Raw genomic sequence first — 26,637 nt, 5'->3', positions numbered from 1 at the left:
GTTAGTTACATTCTAAAGAGACCTACAGTATTTAATAAGGAAAGTTGAATATCTTTTTAAATAAAAACAGATGGGCAGTTTTGTTTATCTTCACTTGGCTCTATCATTGTTTCCTAAACACGTGGGTGGGATTTTTTTTTAACCTTTCAATAATTTATTAAAAGAATTAAAAATATGTATTTAAAAAATGCACACATGTACATACCACCATTTCTCTTACTCTTATTATTTTTTATTATACTTTAAGTTCTAGGGTACATGTGTACAATGTGCAGGTTTGTTACATATGTATACATGTACCATGTTGGTTTGCTGCACCCGTTAACTCATCATTTACATTAGGTATGCTATTCCTCTCCGCTTCCCCACCCCACAACAGGCCCCAGTGTGTGATGTTCCCCACCCTGTGTCCAAGTGTTCTCATTGTTCAATTCCCACCTATCAGTGAGAACATGTGGTGTTTGGTTTTCTGTCCTTGCGATAGTTTGCTCAGAATGATGGCTTCCAGATTCATCCATGTCCCTGCAAAGGACAGGAACTCATCCTTTTTTATGGCTGCATAGTATTCCACAGTGTATAAGCGCCACATTTTCTTAATCCGGTATATCATTGATGGCTATTTGGGTTGGTTCCAAGTCTTTGCTATTGTGAATAATGCCTCAATAAACATACGCTTGCATGTGTCTTTATAGCAGCATGATTTATAATCCTTTGGGTATACACCCAGTAGTGGGATTGCTGGGTCAAATGGGATTTCTACTTCTAGATCCTTGAGGAATCACCACACTGTCCTCCACAGTGGTTGAACTAGTTTACAGTTGTGGGTGGGATTTTTAATATCAAGTTTGTAATGGTGGCGAGTAGGATTTACTGGATAAATACTTCTTTTACCATATATTTTGTTTAACCTCTCTCTGATGTACAGTCCAAGCTAAATGTTGCTGGTTTCTGGTTTTTGTTTAACCATTGTTTTCTGTTAGTTTACTGCTAGTATGTCTCAGACATGGAGGTCAGGTGATTGAATATAAGAACCAAATAGAGTTTTTATTCTTGCCCTTAGAGTACAGCCAGTGTTGAGGCTTTGTTAAACCTCTTGTTTCACCTACTTGAAAGTACTTTATACAAAGAAAGCAAAAGGAGCCAAGTCTGTTGAGAAAGTAGAGAATATGACTTGGCTTGTAATGGTTCCCCTCAACCCAAACAGTCACAGGCATCTCTCATTTTTGTTTCTACAAATTTTTATATAGGTAGCAACTATCAGTATCCTCTTGCTCATTGTAAGTTATTTGATGGTGCAGACTCTATCACCATATCTTCAAAAGTGGCTGACTAGGGAATGCACATGGTATGAATCGTATTCTCTGATAATGTCTGTGGATATGTTTGACTGATTAATGATGATGATGTTAGATGATGAAGTCTGATGTCTCTGTGGAATTACATTTGAGAGAGATTTAAAAATTAAACATCATGAATATTCAGCAGTGCTGCCTGGAAGTTCAGCTCCAAGTGACTTAATCACTTTCTCTGCAGTTTTCCTTAAAGAAACCATTGTTTGAACTAGGAAGGCATTTGTTTTTCTAAATATAAAAAAAATTAAAAGTTAAATATCAATACTCTGTGAAACAATCCCTTGACACGTTGAATTGTAATGTTCTTTAAAAATTTTCACCCTACCAAGGCCACCTTTAGAAAACAAGATTATTTGTTAGTGGCATCTCTCTGCTTTCAGGAACATTGCATTAGAGTTTCCAAAGAATGCAGGGCCCATGCAGGATTGATTTGCATTAAGTCCATTTTGCTCTTCTTTTTTCTTTGTTGGAAAAGAGAATAGTAGGTCATAAAAGAATCCCATTCAAAATTAGGAAGACCATTCCAATAATTGGGATAAAAATAACAACGTAGGAGGGGCAAAGATATTAAGAAAAATTATCCCAAACTTGGATATAAAGCAAAAAGATTACTGTGAGCCCCTTCAAAGTGATACTACTAACTATTCTAATTATCCCACCCAAACAGATACAAAACAAACACTATAATAGACAATCTGAAAGGCTAATGAAAAAATTATTTGGATTACTGAATATCTACATACTTTGTAATACAAGTAAGAGAGAAAAATCTCAAAGGCTAATGAAAAAATTATTTGGGTTACTGAATATTCACATACTTTGTAAATATTAATAGAGAAACAGTCAAAACTGGGACCAGTACTAGAAGCTGTGAGTTGCCTGTTTCATTAGCCAGACCACCTTTAATTGAGTTTCTTCTGGTAATTCAATAACTAGGCCACATTGGATCAAGTCCAAAGCCAGGAGGTCTTGTACCAATTTCTGTCCTATGGTAGACAATGAGGCTTCCCACCTATAATCTAAGCATAATGTATCAATTAGTTAGAATACAATTAACTAAAGACATCGCTAGCTAATAGTGAGGCTTCCCACCTATAATCTAAGCATAACATATTAATTAGAATGTAATTAACTAAAGACATTGCTAGCTAATAAAGATGTAAAAGCAATAACACATTACATGTATTTAGCACTTTAGCGTTTGGAAATAATTTCTCACAAGTCTTAGTGCCCCAACTTTGGAAGGGAGGTACTATTACCCTCATTTTATAAATAAGGATGTAGATGCCTGGGGAGGTCAAGAATTACTTGGTCTATAAAGTTCAAAGCTGGGAATGGAACGCAAGTCTTTTGTGAGTTGTGAGCAATGCTGTATGTTCAAACACAGCTAGAGTTTAGTTATGATTTCAACACTTACTGGTTGAGTAAGCGTGGTAAGTCACTTCACTTTTCTGAACTCAGTTTCCTCATCTTTAATAAAGGGAAAACACTGTTACTAAGTCAATGTTGATTTTTGAAAAGCATTAAAATAGATCATTCATTTAAAACACTTAACACATTGTCTGGCTCACAGTAAGCACTCAATAAATCTTAGCTGTATAGGAAAAGAAAATGAAATGACAGTACAAAGTTGATTTCAAAAGATTCCCTCAACACATTCAAGGGGAGATACTGAAACTACTTAATGTAGTTCAATGTCCAATTCCCAAAAAGATAAATTATATTGAGAACTCAAGTGAAAATTAGTATGGTATATGATGTTACATAGAAACATATAGTTAATCACGTTTACTCTGATTAATAAGGCAGGAAAGTGAATGAACATATCAGAAAGCTTCTGAACAACAGCATTGGGGTAATAAACTTGCTTCTAGTTAGTCTTCAGTTAGCCTGAAAATCAGTGGACATTCTGGTTTATATATTACATGTTTCTATAGTTTTTTATTTTTTTATTTTTTTTAAGTACAGGGGCTTAAAAATAATTAAAAGAGTGAAATTTCAAGATTATTTGAGAGCAACCAGGATTCCCTTTTCTGGAGCCTCTACTAGTAGTGATTCACAGTAACATTTACTTGACCTTCCAGTAAAGGCTTCAGTTTATTTAGGGGAATGAGAAAGACGGGAACATTAAAGAAATCATAGAGTCACAGAGGCTGCCAGGGTTGGCAAAGTGATTCCAAACTCAGCAACCTTGCACCTTAAGCCCCTTTCAAGAGACAGGCTACTGGCAAATCCAGGGCAGACCACCGAGCTATTTGCAGCAAGTTTCAGTGCAAAGCAAGCCAAACTTAACTGCTAGAATAGTGATGCTCAAGTGGCATTGAAAAGGGGGCATTGAAAGGAGTCCTTAGGAGCTAGCAGTGATGGGCTTTTAATTTAGGGAAGGTAAGAATGCACTGATACAGCTGGAAACACAATAGCAGTACATTTTCCTAAGATAAAATTCACTTATGTCACTTTCTGAGTAAGACATAACAGAGACCAGCAGAGGATTCTCAATTTTGTTTTCTTTTAAAATTATTTTTATTTTTATTTTTTTGAGACTGGGTCTTGCTCTGTCACCCAGGCTGGAGTGTAGTTGTGCAATCATAGGCTCACTGCAGCCCCAACTTCTGGGTTCAAGCGATTCTCCCACCTCAGTCTCCCAAGTAGGTGGGACCACAGGCATGTGCCACCATGCCTGGCTAATTTTTTTTATTTTTCCTAGAGACAAGGTCTCACTATGTTGCCTAGTCTGATCTTGAACTTCTGGGCTCAAGCGATTCTCCTGCCTTGGCCTCTCAAAGTACTGGGATTACATTCGTAAACCACCATGCCCAGCCTTTTTTGTTTTTTTAAATCTTCATTATTTTATAAATAGTTCTTAAAAAAAAATCAGCAAAAATCCCTCTTGCATTGCCTTATTATAAAGATAATGTATTTCCTTCCTTAAAAAAAAAGAAAAAAAAAGTCTACATGAGCCTATTTCCTTTAAAAAGATCTTTTTGGGAACTTCATTGATAAGCAGTGAAAACCTAGTGACCTATTTATCCTGGAATCTCCTTACCAGAAGCCCTTCCCAGCCATTACTAATATTAATATTATTAAACATCAACATTTCAGAACAGTTTATTCTGGGTTGTCTGCGATGGAGAAAGGGGATGAGAACCATTTTCAAGGGCTTTTCTCGTGACATTTGCTCCTCTGCTCCCAGAGAGGACACGTCAGTTCCCTCCATCCACAGCTGCACATGCGTCCGCTCTGATTGCAGTGCCCGGGGAATGCATCCTCAGCCCTCAGAGGGACCATCAGTGTTATCTAAGAGCTGGCAAGGAGCCACCAGCGGGCAACAGTTTGTAAATAGACTGGTTCCTTCCTTGTCCTCACAGCAAAGAAAAATAAGAGTTGATGAAAGAAACTGTAGGAGAGCAAAAGATGTCAGGAAAAGGCCCCTAAACTAGGAAATCAGGCAGAAAGATTACTGTGAGCCTTTCAAAGTCATACTAACTATTCTAACAAGCCACGTAAGGGTCATATGATGCTCTCAGGCTGCACTGTTCATTATGGTAGCCACTAGTCATTTGTGGCTCTTTAAACATGAAGTAATTAAAATTAAATAAAATTAATTGAGTTCTGCAGTCACTCTAGCCACACATCAAGGACTCAATGGCTACATGAAGCTAGTGGCTATCATATTAGGAAGCACAGCTAGAGAACATTTCCATCATTGCAGAAAGTTCTGTTGGACAGCTGCTCTAAGGGAAGGGAAGGTTCCCTTAAAATTGACTATTAATTACAGCTCAGACTCTGTAAAGTTAGACTTTAACTGGTAGAAGACTGTTAATTGCAAATGACTTTTGTTCTCTAGAGATGCAAATCACTTTTATCCAGAAGGAAAGATAGCCCTACAGGTTACTCTTTTTCTTTTTTTGCCTTAAAGGAAATTAACCAGTTTTGTATCTAACTTTGCAATCTTGTTCTGGCATTTTTAACTGACTAAATATATACCAGTTTCTTATATCCTCCTTTAAACCAGCTTTGTCATCCTGCTGTGTCCTCTGTTCCTTGCTACTGAGTTAAAGAAATCCTTGACATGTGCTCACCATATATGTGAGAGTATCATGTTTCTAACTTTTTAAAAACTATACTCTGACAAAGGGATTGAACAGATGCACCCTGTAGGAATTTGATTTAAATAGGTTCTAAATTCAATATTGGGCAGATTGTTCTCTTGACAAAATTTATGTAAGTGTTTCTTGGCTTTTTCAACAACTCAGTAGTATGGCACAGAGACTGAGTCCAGACTTTGAAGAGCTGGGTCAAGGTCCACAGAGGCTACTGTCAAGATGATACACAAGAAAGTAGTAGAAACAAACTAAAAGAGAAAGAGTAGGGGAGGGTAGAAACTTTTTTCTTTTCTTTTCTTTTTTGTTTTTTTTGAGAGAGTTTCACTCTTATTGCCCAGGCTGGAGCTGGAGTGCAAAGGTGCGATCTCAGCTCACTGCAACCTCTGCCTCCCGGGTTCAAGTGATTCTCCTGCCTCAGCCTCCCAAGTAGCTAGGATTACAGGCATGCACCACCATGCCCAGCTAATTTTGTATTTTTAGTAGAGACGGGGTTTCTCCATGTTGGTCAGGCTGGTCTCGAACTCCTGACCTCAGGTGATCTGCCCGCCTCGGCCTCCCAAAGTGCTGGGATTATAGGCGTGAGCCAGCACACCCAGCACCTTTCTCTATTTTGTATAATACTATATAGCTTCATTTTTTAAAGTAATGAGCCCACAGAAATACATAAAGTAAAAATAAAAGTTGCATATACAGGGAGGCAACTTAGTATTGTGACTAAGAAGATTTTGACACCACACATAACACGATTAAAGTCAACACTCTACCACTTACTAGCTGTGGAATCTTGGATAAGTTGTCTGATTTCTTTGAACCTCAGTTTCCTCATCTATAAAATAAAAATCATATCAACTAGATTATACAGCAGTTGTGATGATGAAATTAGATAATGTCTGGCACATAGTATGGACTGGATCAATACTAGTTCTTCTTGTCATCACTTCAGGGAACCTAGAATTCCATAAAGTAATTTATCGAAAAGGCAACATCTAATGTCTCCCATCTGATCTTGAAAATTCTTAAGAATTATGCATTCTCCTCCATGCTTTATTTCATTTTAATTTGTACATAATTTCCTCCCAAATATATCCAGTAAAGATGTGCCATATTTATATTGACTTTGCCTCTTCTTGGTAAGCTCAGGGTATCATCAGAAGTACACATACCCTAGACAGGAAAGCATGGCATCCGTGATAGATGTTAGGTTATGGGTTCAGTTTTTCTGAAATGAAACTTATTTTAGTTGACTGTGAAGAATCAAGAACATCAAATAAGATACACAGAAACATATACATACCAGTACCAGTACCACCACCACCACCACCACCCAATGACCAAACACTACCCAAAACTCACCAGAATTTGCCATTTTGAAAAATTATTGCTGGTAAAGGCAAAGAAAGAAAGAAAAAGGATTTCAAGAGAAAGTGAAAGAGGCTAGGATGGGGGCAGAGGATTTGTTTCCTCTGCCTTCTAGAATACATAATTTAAAGCAATTTGCCTGTTAGTATATAGAAGATCCCAGAGAAGGGAGGTTCATAAGCAAATGCCTCTCCAAAGAACCCAAAGTAGCCCTGACAGACTCTCTAGGAGAATCCCTCTCCCAGGCCCAGCTCCCAAGGGACACATAACCAAGGTTCTGCTGCTTTGCCGATGGTAGTGTAGAGGCACCATTATGTGTGCCTGTCGATTTCTCAAGAAGTTAGAGGAGGAGAAACAGACAAATAGTATATCTTTTAGTCCCATATACTTGTCACCGACTCCCATTACTCAGAAAGAAATCCAAGCTCAACAGGTCTGACGAGTCCCAGCTGGACTCTGGCATTCAAATGTCGTAAGTGCTGTACCTTGTTCTCTCTGGACTCTGGCATTCACACGATGACATAAGTGCTCTCCATCTTTTGCGCAGGCCCTCTTCCTGGCAGGGAATGCTTGCACTGGACATAGTTAGCTACTACACAGAAAGAGCTCACCCTCTACCTATGTCTATGCAGCCACATCCGTCCAGCAAAGGACACCGATTGACTCACCTTGAAACACATCCCTAACAATGAGCCAATCACCACAATCATGGGAATCAAATACTTTCATTGGCTAGTCTGGGTCACATGACCACCCCTGGGGCCAATAGTTGAAATCAAGCACGTCTGAACCAAAGGGACTGACCATGATTTCCACAGTATGAAGGAGGAACTGTGCTCCTAAAAGATGCTGGGCAGTCTTGGTTCTCAAGAGAATAGAAAAAACTATTATGTATTAATGTACCTAACAGCATTAGTCACAATAGCCGAAAGGTAAAACAATGCAAATGTCCATGAATTGATGAATAAACAAATTACGGCATATTTATACAATGGAATATTGTTCAACCACTAAAAGGAATGAAGTACTAAATCTATAATATGGGTGAACCTTGAAAACATTATGCTATGTGAAAGAAGCCAGTCACAAAAGGCTACATATTCTTTGTCTATTTATATGAAATGTTAGACGAGGCTAATCCATAGAAACAGGAAATAGTGATTGCGAGGGGCTGCGAGGAGAGGGAAAGAAGAGTAATGGTTAATGGGTACGGAGTTGCTTTTTGGGATGATGAAAACGTTCTGCAATTCAGTAGTGGTGACAGTTGCACAATTCGCTGAATATTCTAAAAACCACTGAACCTGTATTTAAAAGGGTAAATTTTATGGCATGTAAATTATATTTCGTCTCAATAAAATAAAAATACCATTGCTCCAACACTAACGTCTTCACCAAGTGAAGTGGTGAGGCTGAATAGTGCTGGCATTACCACTAGATGGAATGAGAGCTGATGGTAAATTCGTAGCAAGTATTAAGTGAAATAATTTTTGCTAAAATAGTCCTCTTCTTCACCTTTACCCAGTGCCCTTAAGGGATCCTTTAGTATTACTTTTATTTTATTAGTCTCTATACTACATTACTCAAAAGAGTATTACCATATTACTAAAGAGTCCTTCCTTTGGGCATAGACAGGCTTTGGCTGTCAGTGCCCTTTAAATGGTTTCTGCTCCCTATAGCCCATTATTTTAAGAAACTTGTTCAGCCTCTACTTCCTGAGATTCTTCCCATACATTGCTTAGCATACTGCGTGGGAACATGGAAGGCACTCAGTAACTGTTAATTCCCAGTGCTATTATTACTGATCCAACTCTGGGGTCATCATAAAGAGGCCAATTCCTAGTATTGCCTAGGATTCCTGGAGAAAAGCCAGTTGAGTGTTTTATTGGATCCCGGCAGTCAACAGGATGCATCACTACTCCCTAAGTTGGTTGAAGTGGTAATTTGTTAATGAATGGAGGTAAGGGTATGGCTTAGGAAACACACAGGAGGTAGCAAGGCACCCAGAGACTGACAAACCGAAGCAGTCATGACCATCCCTTGGCTGAAGATAGAGGAGGAAGTATTGTTTCAGAATTTGAGGGAGGAAGGCAGAAATCCTCCGACTTGTCTCTCTCACCCTCTCACTTCCTTGTCAGGGTCGTTTTCTAGCTGAACTCAACTTGAAGCTAGCTGGTCAAGGAGAGCCTGGGATGCAGTCTATAGGTGTCAGCCTCCTAGGACAAGAGATAGGTGAACCATTACTCTAGGGGAAGAGAGAGAGAGAGAGAGAATAACTATGTTTTTAAAACCTGGAATCAAATATATGGTTAATTGCCTATTCACTCCTGGTGGTTGAAATTCTCTTTATATAGGAGGCCCGTCATGGTTCTGAGTTCTGGCAACCTTCTTCCCTTCGTTAGTAAATGCTGCCATTAAAACAACAACCTAAGCAAGTTGGAGGATAGGCTAAGGCAACTTGAGCTACTTAATTTCAAAGTTCCAGCTTTTTGAATAGCATTAAAGTCTGTTTCTCATAGAAGGCAAATTAGTTAATTTCAAATGTGCTCTGTGAATATCAACAGACCACCCAAATGTTTACATATTTTATACCATCCTCCTAGTGGGTTTCAAAAAAATAATTTAAAATCCAGCTAGTTTGAGATAAAAAGGGGGCACTCATGCATATAAATTGTCTGCATTAAGGGCCAGTTCCATATTAAAACAACATTAATTATTCATTTAGTGAAGTAGAAAAATTTACCTATCATAGAAAAACCCCTAGGGTGACATTGTTTTCCACAAACCTGCTTGTAAGCCCAATAACATCCCAAATACCCCTCTTATTCAACCTCTCTCTCTGGAAATGAGAAAAGGCTATGGAAAGAAAAACAATCGAGCACTTTATTGCTACACCATGTCTTAGAGGTTGACGTATTCAAGTTCTCTCAAACCTGGAGGTCAGATCCAGAATTCTAGAGCTGAAGGACTGTGCATGGAAAATAATCCCTTGCCTCTGGCTCTTTAATAAAGTCAAAACTTTGGGAAAAGTCAGCAGGGTCTGTTTCAGGACTGGGATTTCGGGTCCTGGCAGAAAAGGACCCCCTGAGGAGGTGTCTAACACCTGGCTGAGTTTCCAAGTCCCCCCTTCCCCACTCCCCAGTGACTTTCTGGAAACAGAACAATCGTTGTCCAAACTCAACTCACAGTAGTCCACCAAGAGAAAAGTCTATTGTTCTGCCAACTGGAATGCTTTAGATTTTCAACAGCAGATTGAGGGCATGTCCTAGGGACCCGAGGAAGAAGAGTTTCCAAAGAATACATTTTTATTTGCTAGAAAACAACCACCTTGTTCATTTAATCATAACAAAGTCAGGGATCTGAATCTTTCTACTCTACTGAAAAAAACAAACAAACAAACAACTGCCCTTGCCACTCCCCTCAAAATACTATGGAATCATGGCAGTGGTCTTAAAGAATGTGCATTGTTGTTCTGGTTTTGATGAACTGGAAAGTTTGATGTGTAGCCTATTTTCAGAAATCTTGTATGTAAACTTGACATTGCTAAGGGTGCAGGGTTGTTAAAATTTTGAGAATAGCAGCTATCTACCTGGAGTTGCCAAAGAAGCCTTGGGGAGGTCCAACAACCTACAAAGACCCTCCCTGTCACCTGTCGGCATGGGCTGAAACTCAGTCTTTAGAGATAGTTTATTTGGATCTTTCAACTTTGTTTTTTAAGAAACTCATATTCAAATGCAAACAGCACTAAGAAAGCACACTTTTGGAACTGTTGGATCCTTGGCAGTTTGGGGAAAGGTGGTAGAGGGCAGTAGAGTGATAACATGGCTTGAAAAGAGGGTATTGAAAGACTGCTAAAAATACTTTTACCTACTTTATAATTTTTGTGAAGATTTATCACTGTAGCCTTAATTTCTTTCAAAAGAGAGAGGCTTAAGGTTAGAAGATCCCACTTACAGTTGTGTAGCCTTTGTCAAGTCTCTTAACATTCCTAAGCCTCAGTTTTACCATCAGTAAAATGGGGCAATAATACATTATTAATTTTGTGAGGATTACATGAGATAATTTATAGGAAGTTACTAACATGGTACTTAGGACATGGTAGGTGTTCAGTAAATGTAATATAGTGATAATGATGATTCCATCTGCTCCCTACAAATAGATAAACAAGGAAGAACATTTAAATGTGTACAGAGAAGGGGAAAAATAAGGAAGAAGCAGATGGCTGGAACATTTCAATGGCAGCTGGCTCTCTGTTTCACTACTTCTGTCCCTTGCTGGGAATAGGGAGGCTTAATAAAGGAACCCTCATTGCTTTCTGTACAGCTGATTGGATTTGGAGGAGAGAGGGAAACACAGGGGAAACCATAAATAGATGCAGCTGTCTGAGTCCTCAGGTCTGTCCTTGGGAGAATATTTATTTAGCTCCAAGGAAACAGTTTTATTTGGCAAAGTATGATTTTAAAATTTCTTGCATCTGAATGCTAACATTTCCTTTCTCCAACTAACTGCTTAGTAACTTTAATCATGTGGCCCTATAGATAGACTTTTCTGTAGCTACTAGTCTATCTAAAATTTAACTTGCTTGATATGGGCCTATCTCAGACTACATTGTATCATGTAGTGATGAGATGGGATAGAAGTTGGGAAGATAGTGGAAAACAGAACAAAAATACTATTAATAGATTTGAGGTCAAATTGAGCATGTGGGTTTGATGATAGTCCTAATTTTCTCACCAGCAGGGTTTGCAATGGAAGGAAACTTGTGTGGATAAGGGTTTAGTCCTCGTAAAGAAGACTGAAAAGCCATTCCACTATTTTTAACTAATGGAAATAATTTCACAGGCACAGAGCTGTGAAAATTTTTAAAAAATATATTCTTAATTATTACTATTTTTCAATGTTTATCTAATGGCTTGATTTTCTGGTGGCATGTTTAGCATCTTTAAAGAGAAAACTTGTTTCATTAACTTAGTAATGTGCATTTATGATGGGCATGTGTGTGATCATCTAGGGAGAAGGGAAGGAAAGAGGAGAAACTGATGTAGAACTGAACTCTGAGGTTCACCAAACTGCCATCTCTGCAGTTACCAATGGGGCACTAGGGTTTTCTAGATGTTCTGCCATTTTCATTTAGTCAATTTCTAGCTGTAGGAACATACCTATCTTTCAAGTTCAATGTAGCACTTTGTCAACTGGGCCCTAACACAGCACTCTGGGGTCACCATATCTCAGAGATGGTCTGAAATGGGCTCTAGACTTCAACTCCAAGGTGTGATACTGGACCATGGCTGCCTCATATCTGTCTACCTGTGAATGTTGTCTCAAGATCTACTTTACAGGTTCCTCTCCACCCAAATCCAAATGAAGGTATCCTTGGCTCCTCTTACTCTTACATTTTCCCAGACATGTTAGAAATCCTCTTAGGCTTATCTAGGATTCCAGTGTACATGGATCTTCAGGGCTACCAATTGCCACATGCATATCTCCTGGGAATGGAAATTCCTATAAACACTCTGTATACAAACACTAATAACTTTCTGGCCAACAACCCCACTTCATTAGCTGCTATTAATGTTAGTGTTACTCTCCATCCTTCCTCCCAATTCTGGTAATAAGAGTACAAAACCAGGTAAAATATCTTCTTAGAAGAAGTTTGAGATTGCTTTTAGGTAGGGAGACTAATTTATTCCTATTGCTTCAGCATTATTTCTTTTTAGCATTTGCATTTTTTTATACCTAATAGGTGTATATATTTGGGGGATACATGTGATGTTTTGTATATTCATGTAATGTGTAAAGATTGCATTAGGGTAATTAGGATGTCTACCATATTTACCTTTTCTTTACCAGCATTATTATTAATAGAACCTCTTTCATCCCTAAAATTGTTGCAATATCAACGATAAAGTATAAGATCACAATGTTTCAGTTTAGGTAAAGTTACGTTGCCAGAATAAAGAGACCCCTAAAAACAGTGGTTTAAATAATACGGATATTTATTTCTTATGTAGAGTCCTGAGATGAACTGTCATCCAAGTTGGCAGGGTTTCTTTTCCACAGGATCCTCCAGGAGCCAAAGTTCCCTCCATACTGTTATCCCACCATCTCTTAAGTGGCTCGGTCTGTCTGCATGTTTAAGTCTGGATCATAGATTCGGTTACAGCTCACATGAAGGGAGAGAGGAAGTATGAAGGACAGCATGCCCACAGGTTGAAGGCCCAGAATCCAAAGCCACACATATAATTTCTGCTCCCATTTCTACTGGCAAGAACCCAGTTACATAGCCATGCAGAGGGCCTTTTTCTAAGTTCCTTGCAAAGCAAAGCATGGGGCAAATGCTTTTGTGCTGTTAGGGAATACCATGCCAAGAAGCAGAAGTGAGTAAAAAATTCAATGTGCAAGGAAGGAACTAGATCAAACAGGAGGGTGCATTACTGAGTTAACCAACTCTTGGTATCAAGTGAGATCAATTGTTCTTGCGGGACCATGTCTTCTGAGAGGCCATGTATATGGTTGGAGAATCTATTCATTGGTTTTCATTTCCTATTGGTAAAAGGTTCAGAGACATTAAATCCCCTGAAGTTTCAAGCTGCACATCTTTTCTTCCTTGCTTTCTTCCTTCTATTCATCCACCCAACATATCCAACACAGTTCTTTAATGTACAATTCTATGAGTAAGGAAAAATGCATACAATTATGTAACCACCATCATAATTAAGATAAGGAAAAGCTCCATCATCTCAAAAAATTCCTTTTTGCTCATTATTAGCCACATAAATGACCATTGGTCTCTCTTCTGTACCTATGTTGTACCTGTGTAGGAATATCACATAAAATGGAATCCCACTATATGTAGACTTTTGATTCTTCTAGCTTTTTCACTTAACATAATATATTGATGTTCATCCACGTTGTTGAATGTGTCAATTTTTTTTTATTGTTGAGTAGTATCTGTAGAATGGATATAGCACAGTTTGATAGTTCATTCATGCGATGAAAGACATTTGGCTTTGATTTGGTATTCTTAGGAATAAGGTGCTTTAAATATTCACATTGCTGTTTTGGTATGAGCAGGTATTCATTTGTCTTGTAAATCTCACAACATTCTTGTGAGGTAGATATTCATATCTCTATAATACAGATGAAAATATTGGGTCCCATGGAAGTTAAATAACTGACCCAGTGTTACAGAGCTAGTTGAGTGTTGAAAACTGGATTTCAAACCATGTGTCAAGCCCATGGTCTTGGGGAAAAAGACACATAAGCAAATGGTTATATTACTATGAACAAAAGTCAAATATATATATATATCTCCAAACAAAACCATGGAATCTAAGAAAAGTGTGCCTAACCCTTTTCCTTCAGGTGATCATGGAAGTCTCCAGGTTAGATCTAAATTCTGGGTCTCAAAGCATGAGTAGGTGTCCTTTAAGGAGGCAGGATGGTAGAAGGGCTATAATGTAAGTATCCCAGTGAGTGAGTTTTGTTGTCTGCTGCCTCCCAAGCACCTGGAACAGTATTCTACATATAGTAGGCATTCAGTAAATATTTCTCAAATGAATGAATGCATTTCCACCAAAGGGCACAGCCTATGTAAGTACAGGTCACTTGGTTCACATTAAGTCCCCTTCCCTGGTACATGGCCTCTTCTTCAGATGTTAGAGAAATTATTCAGCTGCTATTCATGGAGGCCTTTGCAGAAATTACGACATGATTTTTTAATTTCCAGTTGAAACTGGAAAGAATCCAGTGGCCACACCCTCTATCTGAAGCCCTGGGATTCAAGAGTCTTTATCTCTAACAAGCCCTATTCGAGAAGCCAGGCCTTGGCCTCTGTGAACCACCACAAAGTGCGGACAAACAAAAGGGAGATGTGAAACTTTGGAGGCAGGCTTATCTTTTAGGGCTCTGCCAACTCCCTGCATGTCATCGATTCTGTTCCTTGTCTCTAAGGCACCTGCTCAAGTTCTTGCCAAAGAAGGCTAAAGCCCATGGAGTGGCAGGTCCCAAGGGAGAGAAAAGGAAAGGGCAAGCTATTATTCAAGAAGCTCTCTTGAAAGGGGGGTCTTAGTAGCTACACTGGGGTGTCAGAAAGACAGGTGGACTGCCTTCTGTCCTTTTTGCTTCCTTACTCTAAATGTAGCACTCACTATTATAGAGATTTCGCAAACACTATAAATCAGAAGAAGAGTCTAAAATTATCTTTATTCCAACATTGAAAGAGTAGTTCTTAACATATTAGAATTCATACTTTTATGCTTAGAGGCACACACAGGCACACAGACACATACAACAGAATGATCCCCGTAGCCTACTTTTCTACATAATCAAGTACCAGGAACATTTTGCATATCATTAACTATGAGTCAACAAGCTCATTTTAAATAGCTGCATTTTGTTTGAAAACTAGTTTAAACAATTATCAGGATACACTTACCTTTAAACCATTTATTGTTTTTGGGGGGAAAAGCCTCATGTGGTGGCTTTGGTGTGGGTTTTGGGTTTGAGTCTTACCTCCTGGCATTTTCAGGCTGCATAACTTTGAGCAAGGGACTTCAGTATGTTGCCTCATCAGTAAAAGGAGGATGATAGTAATACCTACTTGATATGTCTCTTGCAAGGATCCGATGGCATGATTCATATGAAATACTTGGCATGACACCCAGCACACAGAAAGCCCTCTGTACACGTTAGCTATGATTAGTTTTTTAAAAAATAGTACAAACAATACAGAAAAACATAAAATTTAAAAACCACCTATAATTTTCCCAACCAGAGATGACTGATGTTACCTGTGTCATATTACACGTGTGCTCCTGAAACCAGTATATTGCAGGCATCTTTTCATCCCCAGTAATAATGCTCTGTAGTCTCTATCATTGTTTAAAAATAACTGTAGAGCATTCCATTGATGCAAATATGCCAGGATACATTATTGACAAAGAAGAAAATAAAGTTAAGTCCAATAGAGCACACGTCCTGGGTTATGAGCTTGGCCAAATCCTCATTGTGCATATTTCATAACACCAGCTAAGAATAATCTTGCTGCAAACTCAAGCTCTGCAGAGTCAGGAAGGATCTGAGAGCTGTGTTCCAATTTCCAGATTGGAGCTGACCTTGATTGTTCTAGGACATCACCCTTCACCTACATACTATGCTATTGGTCCTCAGAAGAATTAAAATGGGAAGCAGTCAAGTTGCCCTCCTTGTTTCTGCTGATTCAGCAAGCAGGAGACTGCCCCAGAGAATTCATGGTGGTTTGGCAGCCTGGGGTTCAGGCTCTGCTGAGGTTCCAGCCTCCTGGGGGCCAGATGAGGGGCGGACTTGTTTACACTGCATCCCAGACCAAACAGCTGGGGAAACTGTAACCTCTTTAATTTTGCTCTGCTGCCTTAAAGAGGAATTTGATTATACCACATAAGGAAGAAGTTTCTTTTTCTCATTCTTTCCCTCTCCTTCTTTCTTCCCTTTGACTTTTTTTTCTTTTCCTCATTCTCTCCCTGACTCCCTTGCTTTTGTTTTTTTTTTTAACCCCTTCCTCTTCTTTTCTCTCTCTTTTCCTCTCTTATTCCTCTTCCACCTTCCATAACAAATAATTTTGGGGGAAAGTTCTAAAAAGAGAGAAATCCTTTATTTTTAGAGCCAGAAAGATTTTTTTTTTTCCTTTGGCCAAAGATTTGTTTGCAGCTGAAAGAACTAGTGAAATAAATGGACCAAAGGCCTCTTTCTTATTCAGGCAAAATGTCCATGGAAAGTACTGAAAAGGCCAAACCTCGTGGTGACCTTAGAGATTATATTTTTGGAAGAAAAAGATTGGAGTTTGTTTTCTACCCCTGCCCCGACCAGGCCTCTTTCCAGCACTCTGACCCAGCTCCTCCAGTTCGGAAGTTTATTCCTTCAATCAAAGGAAACGGAGTGGAATTCAAGAGAGGGACAGCCCAACTCCTAGCTGTATGTCATCTGCCAATCTGACAAACATCAGTTCTACATTCTCTTCCAAGGCATTGATCAATATATTGCATGGGATGAAGACCTGTGGCCTGCAATTAGAGCCCTCAGTTCAATCCCTATTTATTTATTAGAAAGGCAAAGAGGGTAGTATAGTTAAACGCAAGAATCCTAACTCTTTTATTTACAAGCTTTGGGTCTTCAAGAATATGACTTAGCCTCTTCAAGCCTCCATTTATCCATCTACAAAGGTGGGAATAACAATGGCACCTATCTGGCAAGGTGGTGTATTGTATGCAAAAGGCTTAGTGCAGTACCTGACTCAGGCAGTTTGCAGTCATTGGAGGTAATTATTAATAATTCAGTTAGCTGTGAATCCAACTCATCAAATTATCATCTAGCCCATGCTTTCCAACACAAAAAGCACACATCTGTTTATCAAATGCCCTTGCTGAAATTAAAGTGCATGCTGTCTGGAATATTTTATTGATCTATCAAAAATAAACCATTAAAAGAGGAAATAAAGTTATCCCAGGATGACTTGAACCTCTGCATGCTCCCAGCCGTCTCTGGCTGAACTCATTTTCCTAAATGTTCATAAAATGTATATAATAATAAGATTCTGATTGCTAGATACATTGCCTTATAGTTTTTAGAATCCACATTTTTCTCATTTTTGAAAACTGGAATAACATATTCCTGTCTCCAATTCCCTGGCCTTGCTCCCAGTCTCTGATTTCTCTAAGATTGCTGACAGTGGTTTTGTAATCACATCTGCAAGTTCTTTCTGTATTCTAGAATCCAATCCAACTTGAATTCATTAAATGTCTAGTTCCTCTTTTATTATCTCTTGTGCTATCTTGAGCTTTAATTCTCTCTTTAAAAACATGTTTCTTTAAAATATATATATATATATATAAGTAGTACATATTCATGGCTAAAAATTTCAAAAATATGGTTAAGCAAAATGAAGAGGTAGAAAATCATCAGTAATCCTAGCATGCTGAGATAATAGTGCTTCCTGATTTGAGATAAAACCTTCTAGCATTTTTCTTTGTAAAAATAGATACACAGGCTGTTGGATAAATAAAGCATGAACATATTTCCATATAATTAGCTCTTTTTTTCTACAACAATATTTTTAATGTTAGCATACGATTTCAGTGTAGTAATGTGAGATAATTTTTACTGAGCTCAGCCCCTTTGGTTGAGCATTTTGGCTTTTTGGCTACGAGCTGTATTATTAGTATTATAGTTACTACTTTGATAAAAGAAGTAGGCGTTCAGTAAATAGTTGTTGATATCCTTAAGTAAGGAGGCTCCAGAGGCATGAGAATGTAGACTTCACAAGTAGAGACACTCTGCCCTGATGCCTCTTGTTCTCATGCTAGATGGCTGACCTCAGGCAAGTCACTCCACTCTTCAGGGACACAGTTTTCCTTTTGGGAATTCTCTCCTGTTAAGGGGTGGGGGTGACAGATAGTGGCTTCCAGAACGGACTCTTGTAAAGGTGAAGTGCAACACTGAATACAGATGCTTGCAGCATAGTGCTTGGCTCTTAGGAAGGACCCAATAAATAATAGCCATTGTTACTAATATTATTTTTGTTATAAGTTCTTACATGGTTCAAGGTTTATGTACTTTGAAAGTAAAGATGTTGTTGGAGGTCAATGAGTCCCTTAATTCAGGGATTTACATTTTGAGCTCAAGGCAAAGTGCATGGAATCTGACAGTACACTGTAAATAATATTAATATGAAGACTCATGCAGAGGCACTCATATAATACGTATAACTAGCTCTGCTATAACAAGATATATGCATTTGTAAAAATCATCATGCTAGGCAAAGCAGTGCAATAAACACCACATATATCATGGGAGATGGGGTACGGCAGTGGTTCTCAACCACTCACAATCCTCCATGATTTTCTCCCTCTCCCCAGGCTATATTTGGCAATGTCTATAATCATTTTAGGTCACTACACTGGGGAGTAGGGGAATCAGGGCTACTGGCATCTAGTAGGTAGATGCTGGCCAGGGTGGTTGCTAAATATCCTACAATGCACAGGACAGCCCCACCCCACTCCCCCAGCAAAGAATTATCCAGCCCAAAGTATCAGCATTGCTGAAGTTGAGAAACCCTAGGTTTGAGGGCGCAAAACTCAAAAACTTGTCAATGACACATTAAAAAACAAACCAAACAGGAATTAACAACAACAACAACAAATGGTGACACTGTTTAACCCATGTTAAATGGTTAAGAAATGCATAGATACAATAAATATTGCACTTTTCCTTGTCAAAGACCTGGCGTCTGCCTATGAAAGTGAAGGTGGGAAGGGTTGCTGCTTTTGAGCTATTGTGAAGTGGTGGGAGGGGGTTATCTAGAATCAGAGAGAAAGTTGCAGCACTGGATGTGCATGGTGTGGCTCATGACAACATGGTGGACTGAGATAGATGACAGATGGTGGAGGTGTATGCATTTTGTGTATTCCTATTAGGTGCAGTTCAGCTGGGTGCAGTTTTCTGCATTCATCTAGTGTTTCTGGGGGATGAAATTGTGTATAAGCAAACGTGAAATCCAGTTATGTTCAAATTGTTCCCTAATATATTAATGCCATTGGAACAAATTCATGATTTCAAAACAAGCCTTATAGCAGAACTGACTTTACATACTTAATTGCACTGAATGGACTTGGCTAAAATTGTAATTTATAGCACCAGTGATTCCTAAAAGTATGGCAGACATTATTAGCAAAGAGAGTTTTAACCCATAGAAATTACCAAACTGAAATATTTTAGGGAAATAAGTAGGGCCCTGTTTATACAAACTCTTTCACATGCCACTGTCACAAGACTTTTCCATGACCTGGCAAGTGGCCCATACTATTAATAACAAAGTCTACTTAAAATCTTATATAATGCTGAAATAGTTAAGGGCAAATTATATATGTAACATTTGCTTCAAAATAATCTGGATTTGGACAGTATGTGGGAGGTGCTAATAGGAAACAAGATTGGCCATGAGTTGAATGAAATTAGGAAATGAAAACATGAGGCTTGGTTATCATCTTCTCCCTACTTTTGAATAATAAATGGAAAAAGAAGAGTAGTCCATTTAAAAATCATGTACAAGCAGTGGATTTGCAAACAGGTTCATATAAATACTGATTTTAAAATAGAGATGCCATTTTTGAATGTAGGGTTTGTGTGTTGCCACTGTAATGAAATATCATGCTAAAAACATGGGCTGGGCTGAAAGTATTTAAAACATGCTTACTTTCTTCAGGTTCCAAAGGATGGACTATGCTGAGTAGAGCGTGATGTTTAGCAAAGGCTGTTGTCAAAGGGAAAAAATTAACATTCAAGTCATGGTCAGTGACAAGACAAATACTTGGAGTGGAGTTTCACCAAGCTGAGAATATAAGAAGCCCTAACAGAGGAGATGAGACTGAGTCAGGACGTATGTTGATTCTCTCCGTAGGAAACTTGACTAAGCAGAGAATCCGTGGTTATGAGCATGGGTGAGCGTTAGAGCTTGACCTCACCAGGGAGGCCTGGGTTCACTAAGTGGCCTTGGGCACTAATCTAATCATTGTGAGAAATTTTGTTTCCCTTCAGGTTTGTGAAAACTGGATTCACCTTGTAATGGAAAAAAAGTACGATGTAAAGAAACAACAAAATGGATGCTTGTGATAATAAAGACATAAATTGGAATAGACTCGCAAAAACTCTTAAGTGATTTTGAGTTGCTCTATGGAGGATCTGATGAAAACTAGAAATACTCTCCCAAGAAAAAATACATATGTAAATTCACAAAACGTTTGCCTGTCTATGAATTCACAGACCCCTTAGTATCCATTCAGGACACTGGGTTGAAAACTGGAATTAGAAGCTGTGATTGGTCCAATCCAGAAGCCAAGATTGCAGTGAGGGGGATACAGGTTACACATGCAGCTGTTGCTTCTGATGTGTTTCTCCAGCCTGAACTACTTCTACTCTCCAAATTCTGCTCCATTCTTTAAAGACCCCTGCTTTAGGGAGGCCTTTCTCAGCCTGTGCTGTCTACAGAAGTTTTTCCTCTGAACTCACAGTAACTCTCAGTGTTGCTATTTTGGTCCTTAAGCATACATTCTCTTTGAATGCTTATCTCTGGATGTCTGAGAGAGAGAGAGAGAGAGAGAGAGAGAGAGAGAGAGAATGTTACCACCTGTCTAACTTGACTGCAAGCAATGTTACCACCTGTCTAACTTGAGAGCAAGACCATTTATCATACTTCCTGGTATATCCCCCCAGTATCATGTAGAGAACTAACAGACGGGCAGACATGTGGTTATAAAGTAGGTTCCCATAAGATATTATGGATTGAATAGATGAATCTTCTACTCCTTTCCTTACTCCTTCCCCTGGCACTTTAAGCTTAGTGTTCTCTATCGCTTTTGTCTGGAGCACCTTTCTCTACCAGAAATCCGTTGGAAACTCCCATGGGTGTCCTGGGGATGAAAGTTCAGAGCTCTCAGGGAATTCCTCCATCTTCTACTTTCTTCCTCTCTCTGCCTCCTCTCTGCTCCCTGGTTCCATCCCATGAGATTCTGGAAGACCTCTGTCAGGTACCAGGTACCTATGTGTAGCACATCACATGACAATGATTCCCTGTGACATTGCTAAGAATACATAAGGTACATTGAGTACAGAAGAACAGGTTTACTAGATTATTCATTTATTTTAATGTGCATTTGTAACATTGTAACCATATATCCTGCGCATTATTTCCCAGAGAATATTGATTAGGATGAGTCTACATTTGAAATTGAGATCATAGGTTAAAGAAAAATAGTAAGTAAATAATAGTTCGCTTGCTATGGTTTTATAGCAGAATTTGTGCAGGTGCGGTGAATGTTCATATTTTCTGAGCACCAGGCTGGCCATTAACAGGCAGATGTGTTGTTAACATAAATGTCTTCATGTCCTTCTCCCTTCCTAGGAGGCAGCCCTAGGATTGCAGGGACAGGGTCTGAACCAGCCCTGTAATTCCTAGAACTGGTGCTCAGGGATGGTTGGCTGAATTGAGTCATACTGTATTGAATTTAAAAATTCTGTCTCAACATTAGCTTTCCCTCCTCAAAGCACTATTGTGGCTAATCCCTGGAACAGAGGGAAAGCAGGAAGATGGGAAGGAAAATCACAGCTCTGCTTCTCAACACATCTCCGAGTGGTCCAGACAGACCACTACAGAAGCCTATCCTAATTGAACCCCACTGGATGCCATTGTTTGATTATGTCTTCTTCCTCATTTTTCTATCCAGCTCTAAAGCCTACTTATGGATGTGTAAAGAGCTTTCTTTGACTTTAACACAATTAGCCAAGGATTCTCAGAGCCTCTTCACCACAAAGGCAGGTTTCACCCACCCAAGCATTTGCTAATGTCACAGAACAATGATGATTACCTAGCTAATGGTGGAGGAGTGGGGGTTACGGAAAGAGAGGAAAAGCAAAACATCAAAATTGCACAGAGGGAAAACTTAGCCAACTAACACCTGCCAGAAAAGACTAGAGGGTGGGGCTGGAGTGAGCAGGTTCCGCTGGGCTCTTCCCTAGGGAGGTTGCTGAAACTTCCCAACTCTGAATGTCTTTGTGTGAGAGGTGAGGGGTGGGTGGAAGTGAGTGAGTCCTGCCTGGGAGGCGAACAAAGAAAGGAAAAGGGAAAGGCAAGGGTGCTTCCACTTCTCAAGGTAACATACTTGAATGAATCCAGCATTGAAATTAGCCCTAATCACTGGTGATTCATTTTGAAAAATCACAAAGGGCCTTTTTTCCCCTCTGTTTCCGCTTTAGGGATTTCCCAGGCTAAAAGGGCAGCCCAGTTTGAGTCACTGGTTTTAAGAAACCAAGAAATGATAACATGGAACAGATCATCAACTGCACTCCTGAGGGCTGTTAACCCTGTGTTTACAAGCATTCTTTCAAAAATTATTTATCTACAATTAAATCTGAATTCCTGTAACTCCATGTACTAAGGTATTCCTGCCTTCTTTTTTGTACTGCATCTCGACAAGTTTGAATGGTCAGAGGCTCCACCTAGAAAAAGTGACAAGTTGAAATTATAATCAATTCTGTTTGTTACTTATTACCAGGTATAATAAGGACCAGCTCTCCTTTATGGGGTATATGGTTAGGTATCTTTAATAGAGAGATTTCTCTAGAGCATCAATATCATTTCACTTTTATCGACCAAAAAATAACAATGACCATTTTTGAGTGCCTAGTATAATCTAGGCACTTAACATACATAATTTCTTTTATTTCTCACAAGAATCCAATGAGCTAACGCTTCCTTGCTGAACAGTTAAGAAAACTAAGACCTAGTTAATAAGTGGCCCAGCCAAGATATGAACCCCAAGTTTTACCTGTTTCAAACTATATGTCTTTCCATTCCCCTTATTGTGTTTCTAGAAACTATAGAAAAGACTTAGGAAAAGCAAGAAGCAGTGGGACTCAGCACAGCAGTCAAGGGAAACACAACTTATCACACAGATCCATAACATATGACACATCTTTTGCTATGAGATAACTGACCAAACTCATGTCCGAATTCACACGTGCCAATCAGTCTCCATGAGTCTCCTTGGGCATGCGCCTCAGTGTCCCCTATGTGTTCCCCAGTCAGACGCCCTCCACCCACACTAGCACCATATTTATATTTATTATCTTGTTAATTGTTGGGAAGAGGGGAAACAGCCATTAGTGGGCCATGCATTTTCAATGATTTAATTCCTAGTATTTGTGAGCACCAAGAGTGCAAAGCTCAGCAATCACCCATTTCCATGAGGATCTGAGGTTCTGAAAAGAAAGTCCCATCATCGTCGTGGGTTCTCTTTTGTCATTTCCAGTTCCAGGAGTTGCTCCTCTCACTGTGAAATAGTTGAACAGCCAGAGTCAGTGTGGATGGAAAGACAGAAAAAAGAGCTGACAGGCTCAAAAGCAGGCAGAAGATTAGAAGGGGAGGGGAAAGATGAGTCTTCCATGTGGGATCATTTTAAACATTCCTGCCATTGTGTTGCTTTATTTTCTAAGCATCAGTTTCAGTGCTTAATGCTAATCTATGGGGATCATCTTCCCAGAAGCAACCTCCTTATTCATGGACTGTCTGAAATTGATTGCTCAATTTAGCTGTGATAAAAATAAAGTACAAGTGCTTCATGTTCCATAATTACCAGAAAGGAGAATAGCTTGGAGTTCTGGGGGCCAAGGCAGGTCCTGATGATATCTCCTAACAAGCCCAAATCACGTTTATTACTGATTGCCCCTTGGAGAGCCAGTTCTAGTAGAAATTTTTAACTTCGTAATGTGCTGCCACACATGGACTTCTTAGCTCCATCTAACCCCAGGCCAAATACCAGGGCTAATGACTGCCCTTTGGTGATGTTGTCCAGACCCTCTTCAGTCCACTCACACACTCTGCAGCATTCTTGGAGGCTGCTGGAAAACTGGAGCTGGGCTGGCTTATAAAAACTAGGAATTTGCCGCCTCCTTAAAGATCCCATCCCCTCCCCTCAGCATACTCTCCCTGGGAGGTTTCACATTCTTTGCATCCCCCAACTCCCCAAGCTTAGTACTGAGCCTATGGTTTACATTTGGGTGGAATTGAATTGAGGTAGAAAGGGCACATGTTGTCATCATTTCCATTTACAGATGGTGAAATCAAGACCCTTAGGTTAAAGTCATTTGCCTGGTGTCACAAATGTAATTGAACGTAACTGGTCAGGTTGGCAGTAGATGGAGTTCAAGGCTTAAGTAAGTAGTATTTTAGTGGTCATTGGAGATAAATTTTGAAGACATGGATAAGATTGGATGGTAGGTACCTAATGTATCAGGAGCCTCAGAAGGTAAGGGATAGAGTGGCAAGAGGAGATGGTGATATGAAGGAGCTGTGGATAGGACCGCTTAGAGCCATGGGCTATCAATGACTAAGGAAGTGAAATTTATCTTTGCCAAGCTTAATTGAATGTGAATTTTTAAGAGTGTGGCTCAAACCATCACTAACTATGGGAAGGCTGGAGAAAAGATTAAATTTCTCTTTGCCCTATTCTCAGCATTTCTAGATAATCAGAATATCTAGATCAAAGGTTTCCAACAGTGGCACTATTGATATTGGGGACTGGGTAATTTATTGGAGGAGGCTGGCAACTTGTGCATGGTAGGATGTTGAACGACAGCCCTGGATTCTACTTGCTACATCCTAGCACTGTATGTACACTACACTCTCAATTATGACAATCAGAAATGTCTCCAGACATTGCCAAGTGTCTCCTGGGAAGAAAAATTGCCCCCCAGTTCAAAACGATGGATCTAGATAAAGGCCTTAGTCCAGTGGTAGGCATGCATCAAATGCTTAGTAAGTCTTTTTATTTTTCACTTTCCTTTTTGCTCTTCCTTACCCACATGGTGTCATCCATTTCCAAATGACTCTTATGCCCTCTGTTTCATCAGTTGCATTCAAAACCACCTCTGCAGAACAAACCTGCCAAGTGCATTTACATTGTGAGTGTTTTCATTTTAATATGGGCACATCACCTTAAGCCACAGACACCATCTGAGTTAAGTTTAGGCACCACTGTCCTGGGTGAGGCATGTATTTTAGAGACATTTCCTTCCTAACCTCTCAGAAAACAGTCCATGCAAATGGTTTGTATACTGCCCACTTATAAGACATAAATGAGTCATTCCCAAAGTGTGTTAGGATGTGTTATGTACTAAGAGAGTTTTGTGATTAAATACATTTGAGAAATTCTGGGTTAATTAAAATTAAACAAGTCTCTCTACTTCTCAGGTCTTCTCAGAACCTTGAAGATGCTCACATATACTGTGAATATTCATGAAGGAATATGATTTTTAGCTTTTTACAAACTTATTTTCACAGGCCAAGGGCCAGCAAACTATGATCTATGGCCCAAATCTGGTCTACTGTCTATTTTTATAAACAAAATTTTACTGGAACACAACCATGTCCACTCATTTACGTATTGTCTATGGTTGTTTTCATGCTATTAATACAATGGTAAGTTGAGTGGTTTTTACAGAAACCCCACAAAGCCTAAAGTCTTCACTATTTGGCTTTTAAAAGAAGAAATTTGGCCGGGCGCAGCGGCTTATGCCTGTAATCCCAGCACTTTGGGAGGCCGAGGCGGGCGGATCACCTGAGGTCAGGAGACTGGTCAACATGGTGAAACCCTGTCTTTACTAAAAATACAAAAATTAGCCAGGCATGGTGGCAGGCACCTGTAGTCGCAGCTACTTGGTAGGCTGAGGCAGGAGAATCACTTGAACCCAGAAGGCAGAGGTTGCAGTGAGTCGGGATCACACCATTGCACTCCAGCCTGGGTGACACAACAAGACTCCATCTCAAAAAAAAAAAAAAAAAAAAAAAAAAATTATCTCTCTTGTTAGAGGCAGAGTATTCCATGGAATACACACTAGGAAACATGTGTTTAGAGAACCGCAATATTGAAAAGGATTTTAAAGGTCATCTAGCCCTCTGTAGCTGTGTGACTTCACAACGACCATGTTATGATATGGTTTGGTTTTGTCCCCACCCAAATCTCATCTTGAATTGTAGCTCCCATAATCCCCATGTATTGTGGAGAAGAACCAAGTGGGAGATAATTGAATCATGGGGCAGTTTTCCCCATACTGTTCTCATGGTAGTAAATAAATCTCACAAGATCTGATGGTTTTATACAAAACCCTTTCATTTGGTTCTCATTCTCTCTTGTCTGCCACCATGTAAGATGTGCCTTTAGCCTTCTGCCATGATTGTGGGGCCTTCCCCAGCCATGTGGAACTGTGAGTCCGTATACCTCTTTTTCTTTATAAAT

General features: G+C 39.3%; 1 protein-coding gene across 11 annotated transcripts in view; it reads left to right on the top strand.

The window, feature by feature from the left end:
- The window catches only part of LOC108584546, a 323,594-nt gene that overhangs the window by 198,534 nt on the left and 98,423 nt on the right, over nt 1-26,637 (top strand). Inside the window, exon 4 of one of the 11 annotated variants that reach the window (XR_002519913.2) lies at nt 20,052-25,972. The exons of the other annotated variants lie outside the window; for them this stretch is intronic. The gene's annotated coding sequence lies outside the window, so the exon portion shown is untranslated. Of the gene's footprint in view, nt 1-20,051; nt 25,973-26,637 lie in introns of those variants that run through there. 11 annotated transcript variants of the gene reach the window in all.

Source organism: Papio anubis, chromosome 2, assembly GCF_008728515.1.
Source record: "Papio anubis isolate 15944 chromosome 2, Panubis1.0, whole genome shotgun sequence".
Classification (NCBI taxonomy): Eukaryota; Metazoa; Chordata; class Mammalia; order Primates; family Cercopithecidae; genus Papio; species Papio anubis.
This window is presented reverse-complemented; position numbering and strand designations above follow the sequence as displayed.